At 41.8% G+C, this 11,061-nt stretch overlaps 1 non-coding gene across 1 annotated transcript; it reads right to left on the bottom strand.

Moving 5' to 3' along the window:
• Positions 1-10,682: 10,682 nt before the first annotated feature.
• Positions 10,683-10,754, bottom strand: TRNAA-UGC (transfer RNA alanine (anticodon UGC)). Its single transcript has one exon. It is a non-coding gene; the product is annotated as a tRNA-Ala (tRNA).
• Positions 10,755-11,061: the final 307 nt, after the last annotated feature.

Raw genomic sequence — 11,061 nt, 5'->3', positions numbered from 1 at the left:
GGGAGGAAGAGGGTTTTTATTCCTGTGACCAGTTACAGGTAGAAGGCCTGGAAATTATTGCCAGACCAACTCGAAATGTCAAAGTTTTCCAGAGCTTATATACCTTTTAAGCTATATGTCTATGTGTAAGTGTGCATTCATCTAAAGACATAAGTGATTAACTTCTTTTAATCTATAACTAAGGTCTGAGTCTTGAAGACTTCCTCTGGAGCCTCAGTAAGTTTACTTAATCTAAATGGGTCTAGGTGCTGGGGTGATTACCCTTATCTTGTCTCCTGCTAAATCACGGAGGTTTGGGGAGTTCCTTCAGACCTCCAATAAGCTTGTTTGTGGAGGCCTGGGGAGTTTCTTCAGACTCCCAATAAAACTTGTTTAATCCTAAATGGGTCCTGTTAAGAACTCCTTCATTATTTTGTCATGCTTTAAGGCCCACAGAAGTCCTAGGCAAAACTCTGAGGGGCTTTTGTTACATTCTAGCCTTTGTATGAGGGCATTGGCTTTTTTAAGCTTTTAATATTTAACTTAACCACTCGGTCAGTACTGAAACAGTTGTGATGCAGGCCTGAGTTGGTGAAACCTGGCCTGCCACATAATGGATGCAGAGTAGTTCGTGTGTAGGTCTACCACTATGATATTTTGATACAAGAAATATAGACCAGCACAGTGGCTCACGCCTGTAATCCCAGCACTTTGGGAGGCTGAGGTGGGAGAATTACTTGAGTCTAGGAGTTCAGAGACCAGCCTAGGCAACTCCATCGCTACCAAAAATAATTTCTTTAAAAAATAGCCGTGGCTGGCTGTGCGCACCTGTAGTCCCAGCTATTTGTGGGGGGCTGCAGTGGGACTTAGCTTCAGCCAGGAAGATCGAGGCTGCCGCGAGTTACAGTCATACCACTGCACTCCAGGCTGGGTGACAGAGACCCTCTCTCAAAAAAAAAAAAAGAAAAATGAAAGAAATATATATCTATATTATATATATGTGTGTGTGTGTATGTGTGTGTATATATTATATGTGTGTGTATATATGTGTGTATATATACACACAAAAAAATATATATATCTGTGCCCCTGGTTACTGACATAGAACTTCTGAAACCCTTAGGTGGGCAGTAGGAAAATCTTTTGTTCTAATATTTGATCTTTGACCCCAGTTCCTGACACAGAGCTCCTAAGACCTTTTTTTCTAATGAGGAGACCCTTGCTGGGCTCCTGGATAGCCTCAGGGGCTGGTTGTCAGGGAAACCGACCGTGTGATCAGAGGGATAGAACTTTCAGCTCCAACCCCAAACCTCCAGGGAGAAGAGAGGCACTAAAGGCTGAGCTGATCACCAATGGCCAATGATTTAACCAGTCATGCCTATGTAATGAAACCTCCATAAAAACCCAGAAGGAGAGTGTTGATGATAATATATAAATACAAATTATATATACTAATATATAAATATGTATACAAATAAAGATGTAATATATAAATATCTGATAATAAATGATGTAATAAAAATCTTTCCTCATGTCCCTGTACATGTATGTGTAAGAATTTTCTTACAATTTTCCACATATACACAGGAGCATAGTGGCTTGGTGTCACAGGTTTGATTATCTGTGAAGTAGACTTTGAGATAGAGTTGTTTTGTTTTGTTCTGTTTTGTTTTGTTTTTTTGAGACAAGGTCTCACCCTGTCACCCAGGCTGGAGTGCAGTGGCACGATCCCTGCTTACTACAACCTCCACCTCCCAGATTCAAGCAATTCTTGTGCCTCAGCCTCCCAAGTAGCTGGGATTACAGGCTCATACCACCACGCCCAGATAATTTTTGTGTGTGTGTGCATTTTTTGGGTAGAGACTGAGTTTCACCATGTTGGCCAGGCTGGTCTTGAACTCCTGACCTCAAATGATCCACCCACCTTGGCCTCCCAATAAGCGTGAGCCACTGTGCCCAACGAGATAGAGTTTAATGTGCAGGATGTTTATTATGCAGTATCTTTGAGATCCACATCTGTGGAAGGCAGAGAGTAGACTCAAGACTGAGAAGAAGTCAAGCTAGGATGCCTGCAAGGTAGGATGCATGCCTGACAGCCTCAGCTAACACCATGGGGAGTTCTGAGGCTAAGTGGTCCATCTGATCCACTTTGGGGCCTTAATATTCTTGCCCCCTCTGCCGGGCACGGTAGCTCACGCCTGTAATCCCAGCACTTTGGGAGGCCAAGGTGGGCAGATCACCTGAGGTGGGGAGTTCGAGACCAGCCTGACCAACATGGAGAAACCCCATCTCTTCAAAATTAGCCAGGTGTGGTGGCACATGCTTGTAATCCCAGCTACTTGGGAAGCTGAGGCAAGAGAATTGCTTGAACCCAGGCGGAAGAGGTTATAGTGAGCCAAGATCGCACCATTGCATTTCAGCCTGGGCAACAAGAGTGAAACTCTGTCTAAAAATATATATATACATATATGTGTGTGTGTGTGTGTGTGTGTATATATATATATATTCTTGCCCCTTCACTCATTTGATGTGAACAGCCTCAGAAAGGATGTGATCTTGGGCAGGCAGCTCTGCAGCTGAGACAATCCCTGAAAGTCCTGACAGTTGTGGATTGTCTGCTGAATGCACTGGTATTAGCTGAGGCAACAAGTCCAGGTAGATCTGGGCAGAGCATCTGCGTCTATTACATTTGGTCATAGAGAATGTGTTAACATGTTTACCTAAATACTAGCCAATTTCTCTGAGGATGGCTGTGTGTTATTCTGCACTTTACCCAGCAGTGCAAACCAAAAACAAACAAATAGAAAGTCAAATAAGGATATAAACACACATTTACAAAAAGAAAAGATACAAGAGGCTAATGAGGATGTGAAGATGCAGTATTAATTCATTAGTAATCAACAATAAATAACAATAAAACTTCATTTCACACTACTGAAACAGGCAAAATTTAGAAGTCTCAATAATTTCATAGCAAAAGAAAACAACAGAATAAAAAGGTAACCTACAGAATGGGAGGAAACATTTGCACATCATATACCTGTAAAGCAGCTAATTTTCAAAATATATAAAGGACTCATACAACACAATACCAAAAAAAGAATACAAACAAAAACCAAATAACCTAATTAAACAATGGGCAAAAAACTTGAACACATTTCTCCAAAAAAGACATACAAACGACCAACAAGTATATAAAAAGATGCTCAACATCATTAATTATCAGGAAAATGCAAATCAAAACTACGATGACATGTCATTTCATACTTGTAAAGATGGCTATTGTAAAAAATGACAACAAGAAAGATAACAAGTGTTGGCAAGGATGTGGAGAAATTGAAACCCCTGTATACTTGTTGGTGGGAATGTAAAATGGTGAAGCAGCAATGGAAAACAATATGGAGGTTCTTCCAAAAATTAAAAATAAGACTACCATGTGATCCCGCAATCCCACTTTTGGGTATATTTCCAAAAAAAATTGAAATTAGGATCTCAAGGAGATATATGCACTTCCATGTTCCTTGTAGCATTATTCACAGTAGCCAAGTTATGGAAACAACCTGTATCCATTGACAGATGAATGAAAAAAGAAAGTGTGGCATATATATCCAATGGAAAATTATTAGGCCTTAGAAAAGAAGAAAATCCTGCCATTTTCAACAATACTGATGAACCTGGAGGACATTATGGGAATGGAAATAAACCAGTCACAGCACAAATACTGCATGATTCCACTTACATGAGGTATGTAACAGTTAAACTCAGAAACGGAGAATGCAGTAGTGGCTGCCAGGGGCTGGGAGGCTGAAGAAGATGGGGAATTGTTGCTCAATGGATATATTTCAGTTATGCTACACGAATAAGTTCTAGAGATCTACTGTACAACATAGCACCTATGGTTAACAATACAGTATTGTACGCTTCAAAATTTGTTAAGATGACAGATCTCATGTTAAATGTTTGTACCACATACAAAAAATAAAGACAAAACAAAACCAAAAAAACCCAAAGAGACAAAAGGAAATTTTGGTTGGTGGATATGTCTATTACCTTGATTGCGTTGATGGATCATGGGTATTTCCCTATGCCCAAATTCATCATATTGTACACATTTTGTGCAGTTCTTTGTATACCAATTATGCCTCAATAAATCTGTTTTTTTGTTGTTATTGCTTTTTGTTTTTGAGACACAGTCTTGCTCTGTTGCCCAGGCTGGAGTGCAGTGGCACAATCTCGGTTCACTGCAACCTCCGCCTCCTGGGTTCAAGTGATTCTCCTTCTTCAGCCTCCTGAGTAGCTGGGATTACAGGTGCCTGCCACCATGCCCGGCTAATTTTTGTATTTTTAGTAAAGATGGTGTTTCACCACCTTGGTCAGGCTGGTCTCGAACTCCTGACCTCATGATCCACCCTCCTCGGTCTCCCAAAGTGCTGGGATTACAGGTGTGAGCTACTGTGCCCAGCCAATAAATGTTTTTTTAAAATAAATCTAACGTCAAGAGTTGGCAGATTTGTTATTGCTTTGCAATTGTTCTTTGTATATTCTAAGAATGATTTCATTGCTGGTTTTAAATATTGCAAATAACTTCTCCAAATCTGTCGTCGTGTTAGTCCGAGTTCTCCAGAGTAACAGATTATATAGGTATATATTATTATACATATAATTTATTATATGCACATTTTATAACATTGTAGTATAATTATAATTAGTATATATTATACCATATCCTAACATAATGAACAATACTTATTATGTTACTATAATAAATATTATGCATATGTATTACATGTATAAGGAGACTTATTTTAAGGTTTTGCTTTACACAATTCTGGAGGCTGAGAGGTTCCATGATCTACCATCTGCAAGCTGGAGACCCAAAAAAGCTAGTGGTATATTTGGAAGGCCTAAGAGCTGGAGGGTGGGTGGCATAGATTCTTATCAAGTCTGAGGGCCTGAGAACCAGGTGCATCAAGGACAGAATATCAGTGTTCCTGCACAACCTGTCAAGCAGAGGGAAGGTGAATCCAACCTTCCCCCTCCTTCTGTTCTATTCAGACCCTCAATGGATTGGATTACGTCCACCCACATTGAGGAAAGCCATCCGCTTTATCAGTCCAGCAATTCAAATGCTACTGTCTTCTGGAAACACCCTCACAGACATACCCAGAAACGTTTAAACACATGTCTGGGCATCCTGTGGCCCAGTCAAGTTGACCTATAAAATTATCAGATTCATCAATGTGTTAATTTTGTTCTAAGGTATTCTTTGTCTCTAAGGTGTTCAAAATCTTTAACAATCTCCAATTTCTTTAAAACTAAAGGCTTGGCCGGGTGTGGTGGCTCACGCCTGTAATCCCAGCACTTTGGGAGGCTGAGGCGGGTGGATCACGAGGTCAGGAGATCAAAACCAGCCTGGCTAACACAGTGAAACCCCGTCTCTACTAAAAATACAAAAAATTAGCCAGGCGTGGTGGTGGGCGCCTGTAGTCCCAGATACTCGGGAGGCTGAGGCAAGAGAATGGCGTGAACCCGGGAGGTGGAGCTTGCAGTGAGCCGAGATAGTGCCACTGCACTCCAGCCTGGGCGACAGAGCGAGACTCCATCTCAAAAAAAATAAAAAATAAAATAAAATAAAATAAAATAAAATAAACCTAAAGGCTAAAATTAATTTTTTAAATACATTTTATATTTTGATTTAATCAAATTTATCTCTCCTTTTTTTAACTTTAGGGACTGTACTTGTTAGCGTGTGGCATGCCAATGGATAATAATGATAATGAAAACTATGATGATGACAAAAATGAGAATGATGATAGCGTGTAATTTACTATGTGCATAATAAGGAATAAAGGTTTTTTATTATTATTCCTCATTAAATGTCTTATTTCTTTTAAAATTGTTTCTTACTATTTCTTATTAAAACTGGGTTGGCCAGGCACAATGGCTTACACCTGTAATCCCAGCACTTTGGGAGGTCGAGGTGGGTGGATCACTTGAGATCAGGAGTTCGAGACCAGCCTGGCTAACAAAGCGAAGCCCCATCTCTACTAAAAACACAAAAATTAGCTGGGCATGGTGATGTGCATCTGTAATCCCAGCTACTATGGAGGCTGAGGCAGGAGAATCTCTTGAACCTGGGAGGTGGAAGTTGCAGTGAGCTGAGATCGTGCCACTGCACTCCAGCCTGGGCGAAAGAGTGAGACTCTGTCTCAAAAGTAAAAAATAAAATAAAAATAAAACTGGGTCATTATTATAAGTTATTATGAAGAAACAGAACCAAACCATTAATCACAACAACACAGTAACAGCCGGGCATACAATGGCAGCCCTTGCCTATAGTCCCAGCTACTCAGGAGGCTGAGAGGCATGAGGATCACTTGAGCCTGAGTTGGAGGCCAGCCTGGGCAACATAGCAAGACTACATCTATAAAATTTAAAAAACAAAAATGACAAAAAGCAATGTAATAACTCCTTTGCCTACCGATAGGGCAACCAGAGTGGAGTGAATATGGAAAGCTAGTTTACATATTGATATGATTTGGCTCTGTGTCATCACCCAAATCTCACCTTGACTTGTAATAATCTTCCTGTGTCATGGCAGGTACCTGGTGGGAAATAATTGAATCATGGGGGCAGGTTTTTCCCCTGCAGTTCTCATGACAGTGAATAATTCTCATGAACTCAGATGTTTTCATAAAAGGCAGTTCCCCCCACATGCCTTCTTACCTGCCACCATGTAAGATATGCCTTTGCTTCTCCTTTGCCTTCTGCCATAATTGTGAGGCCTCTCCAGCCATGTGGAACTGTAAGTCCATTAAACCTCTTTCCTTTATAAATTACCCAGTCTTGGGTATGTCTTTCTTAGCAGCGTGAGAACAGACTAATATATATGTTCAGTTACCTTTCTCATAAGAAACTTTTTGTTTCCTTCAGAACCAGTTCTCTTCATTAAAGTCTTGTTCTAATCTATCATGAGAATCCATTCTACTTCAGCTTATGTGTGTTCCATGGTACATATATTTTAAAAGCAGTTGGCTTCAATGGGAAACCAGGAAGAGGAGAAATTAGAGTAAATGACATAGTGGCAACAATCATAGTGTTACTGAAAGACAAATGGCTGAGTGGGATACATACCCATGCATTATTCTCCCCTATCCTGCTCCCTCCACCACCAAAAATTGATGGAGCCAGAGGTCCTAGCATTGCAAGCAATGTGGCTTTATTTCACCATCTGCATGCACTCCTATTTAAAACTAAGATAAAGAAAGGTGGTAGTGACTTAGTTGCTTTACATTTAGATTACTTGGAAATTTTCGATGTTTACATGTCATAGAACACAAGAACTGAAAGGCATATAAGGTCAGTATGATATCAGTAATTTGTCAAGTTCTCATCCCTTAGGTCAACAGCTGGTACACCAGAGCAAGTGTGCTATATTGAAAATAAAATAACAGGACAGGCCGGGCACGGTGGCTCATGCCTGTAATCCCAGCACTTTGGGGAGCCGAGGTGGGTGGATCACCTGAGGTCAGACATTTGAGACCAGCCTGGTCAACATGGTGAAACCCCATCTCAACTAAAAATACAAAAAAAATTAGCTGGGCGTGGTGGTGGGCACCTGTAATCTCAGCTAGTCGGGAGGCTGAGGCAGGAGAATTGCTTGAACCCAGGAGGCGGAGGTTGCAGTGAGCCGAGATTGCGCCATTGCACTCCAGCCTGGGTGACGGAGTGAGACTCTGTCTGAAAAAAGAAAGAAAGAAAGAAAGAATAGGACAATAATTGAAAATAAAGAAATTCGTTTGCTGGAATCAAAAGGGAGAAAACATTCATCATGTGGTATTAGACAGGACATAAAGAGATGTTGGGAGCTTTGCAAAAAAATCAATTAAATTCACCACACAAGGCTGGGCCCGGTGACTCACACCTGTAATTCCAGCACTTTGGGAGGCCGAGGTGGGCGGATCATGAGGTCAGGAGATAGAGACCATCCTGGCTAACACAGTGAAACCCCGTCTCTACTAAAAGTACAAAAAATTAGCCGGGTGTGGTGGCCTGCGCCTGGAGTCCTAGCTACTTGGGAGACTGAGGCAGAAGAATTGCTAGAACCCAGGAGGGAGAGGTTTCAGTGAGCCAAGATCATGCCACTGCACTCCAGCCTGGCAACAGAGCAAGACTCCTTCTCAATAAATAAATAAATAAATAAATTCACCACACAAAAAAAGAGGCCCTTGCAAAGATAAAAAATCCACTCAGTATCAGCATCTAATCTACTAAGCCAGCCAGCACATGAAATGATACATCAATAAAAAACTGAATAAACATATATGTCTGTATTTAACTGCCTCAACTTCTGATGTTTTAACCTATTTTCGAAATTGTTAAGGGGAGAAAGACAAAGGCCTTGTTTTGTTTACAGAATTCATGCAATGTCTCACTCTTTAAAGAGGTAGATGGGAAGAGGAAGTTCTGTGGATCAAATCTGGGTCTTCCAATCTTTACCACTGAACCACATCCCCACTGGAGGTATTACTGACTGTTCTGACTGTCAAAATTGCCACAAAAATGGCATCTTTATATAGTTTCTTGGAGAGTAACTACCAGGAAGTGGGAATGAAGACAGAAAGTAAACACCAGCAGTGACATCGAAAGAGGAATGAAATAACCTATGAACAAACAGAATAGGTTTTGCTTCATTTGCTCCTTGTGGGGAAGACAAAGTGGAGATACCAAGCATCGAATTGGGAACCCTAGGCATGCAAATTGTAAGCTCTACCACTTGTTATATCCTTGCAACCACCTCTGTTCTCCCCCCAATCTTGAGTCCAAAAAATTATGTAAACATAATTTGCATAGTTGTTTCTTCAAGATTGTGTCAATAATTCGGGCCTTAGTTTTTAGAAGAAAAAGTTACCCTTTAGGTCATTCTAATGGCCTTAAATTCAATTGAACCAGACCAGGTCTCATTCAACAAGCAACTGAAAAAATGGCTTACAATATATGCTATATAAACCAATACTATAGATTGTATATATGACAGCCGCCCCCACCAAGAAAAAGTAGCATATTGGTGAAAAGACCAGGGTAACAACCGCAGAAAAGGTATCTTAAGGCAAATAGTTCAGACAATTCCTGATATAAAGCTCAAAGCTAACTTTTTTAAAGTGCTTCAGTTGTATTTAACACTTAAGCAAAACATTTTTGACTATACATCTCTATAATGCACAGTACTAAAAAAGTACAAAATTTTTATCACAAAGATGGTTATGAAACTGAATACCACAGTGCTTGTAATGTGGTATTACAGTTTATGAAGACAGTTTTTGCTTTTTATTTTTTTTTTTTTCTGAAAGTTTTTTGGACATTAACAGGCGCTCAACATCTTCCATCTACTCCTTTCTGAACTGGCTCAGACTGCTTAGCACACATGCAGAAGATGTTAAGAAGGTCGTAAAACACAATTCCAACAGCCATATTTCTGTGGCATACATGGGCTGGCACGGAGGCTCAGAGTGGGGGAGGCAGGGGTCGGGCTGCAGGGCAAACACAGCCACACAGCGATGGTGGCAGAGTTGAGGACAGAGCCCGGGTAGGGGAGACATGGCGCGTCAGTTGAGACAAAGCCAGGCAAGCTAACGGGAGGGACAGCACGAGTGAGGTGAGGCCAAGCGGCGCGAACTCCAGCGCTGGTGAGGCAGGTGGTTTGCTCTGGAGCCCCAGCCACGAGGACGCGCCAGCTCTGCCCTCGCCCCTGCCCAGCCCTTCTGCCTCAAAACTCGGAGTCTCGCTCTGTCGCCCAGGTTGGAGTGCAGTGGCACAATCTCGGCTCACTGCAAGCTCCGCCTCCCAGGTTCACGCCATTCTCCTGCCTCAGCCTCCCGAGTAGCTAGGACTACAGGCGCCCGCCACAACGCCCGGCTAATTTTTTTTTTTTTTTTGTATTTTTAGTAGAGACGGAGTTTCACCGTGTTAGCCAGGATGGTCTCGATTTCCTGACCTCGTGATCCGCCCGCCTCGGCCTCCCAAAGTGCTGGAATTACAGGCGTGAGCCACCGCGCCCGGCAAAACTAACTCTTAAAAGATGATCCCTGTGGCTGAGAGAAGCTGGCGGGCGGATCACAGGTCAAGAGATCGAGACCATCCTAGCCAAAATGGTGAAACCCCGTCTCTATTAAAAATACAAAAATTAGTTGGGCGTGGTGGCGGGCACCTGTAGTCCCAGCTACTAGGGAGGCTGAGGCAGGAGAACGGCTGGAACCCAGGAGGCGGAGCTTGCAATGAGCCGAGATCGCGCCACTGCACTCCAGCCTGGGCGCCACTGCACTCCAGCCTGGGCGACAGAAGGAGACTCCGTCTCAAAAAAAAAAAAAAAAAGATAATCCCCGTGGCTGAGAGAAAAAGGCAGAATCATCTTCAACTGTGCTCCAAATAATTGTATTTCTGGTTACAAATCATGTACCTTCAGTCATAACAACGTAAACCCAGTTTTGTTAATGAGTGATGAGATTTAAAGGTGTTCTAAAGCAGTTAGTACAGGATTTTGACAGTTGGAGAAAGTTTGGCAGTATACAAGTGTGCCATGTATTACATCTGACGTTCAAAGCCACCGACCCATTTTCAAGTATTTGAAGACGTCAGGACGCTCTGCCCAAGCCTAAAGAAAGAGGAATAACAAACCACCGTTCTCATTCTTCAGCTTACTAAAGTGGAGACGCCGGGGATCGAACCCGCAATCTCGTGCGTGCAAAGCACGTGCTCTACCACTGAGCTACATCCCCCGAATCCTGACACTTTCTTTTCCCTTTGTTAACTCATATAGCTCTTAACAACATAGAGTAGCGCTACACAATTCCGTCGGCTTTTTCAATTTATATTCATAGAAAATCAAGTCTGTTCAACAAATTATTATTAATACTATACATAACTTCCCTGTGTTTTCCCTAAATTTCATTTACCACAAACAGTTTATAAGTGTCGATTTATGTTAAGTTTGTTCCCTTTTTCTAGTAAGGTAGCTTCTGGAGCGCAGAGGCTCATTGCGCTTGCTGGAGGGGACCGTTGAGTATTTCCCGGAACCGTTTATTA

This window comes from Macaca mulatta, chromosome 4 (genome assembly GCF_049350105.2).
Source record: "Macaca mulatta isolate MMU2019108-1 chromosome 4, T2T-MMU8v2.0, whole genome shotgun sequence".
In the NCBI taxonomy this organism is placed as follows: Eukaryota; Metazoa; Chordata; class Mammalia; order Primates; family Cercopithecidae; genus Macaca; species Macaca mulatta.
The sequence above is the reverse complement of the archived record's forward strand: the minus strand, read 5'-3'. Positions and strand labels throughout refer to the sequence as shown.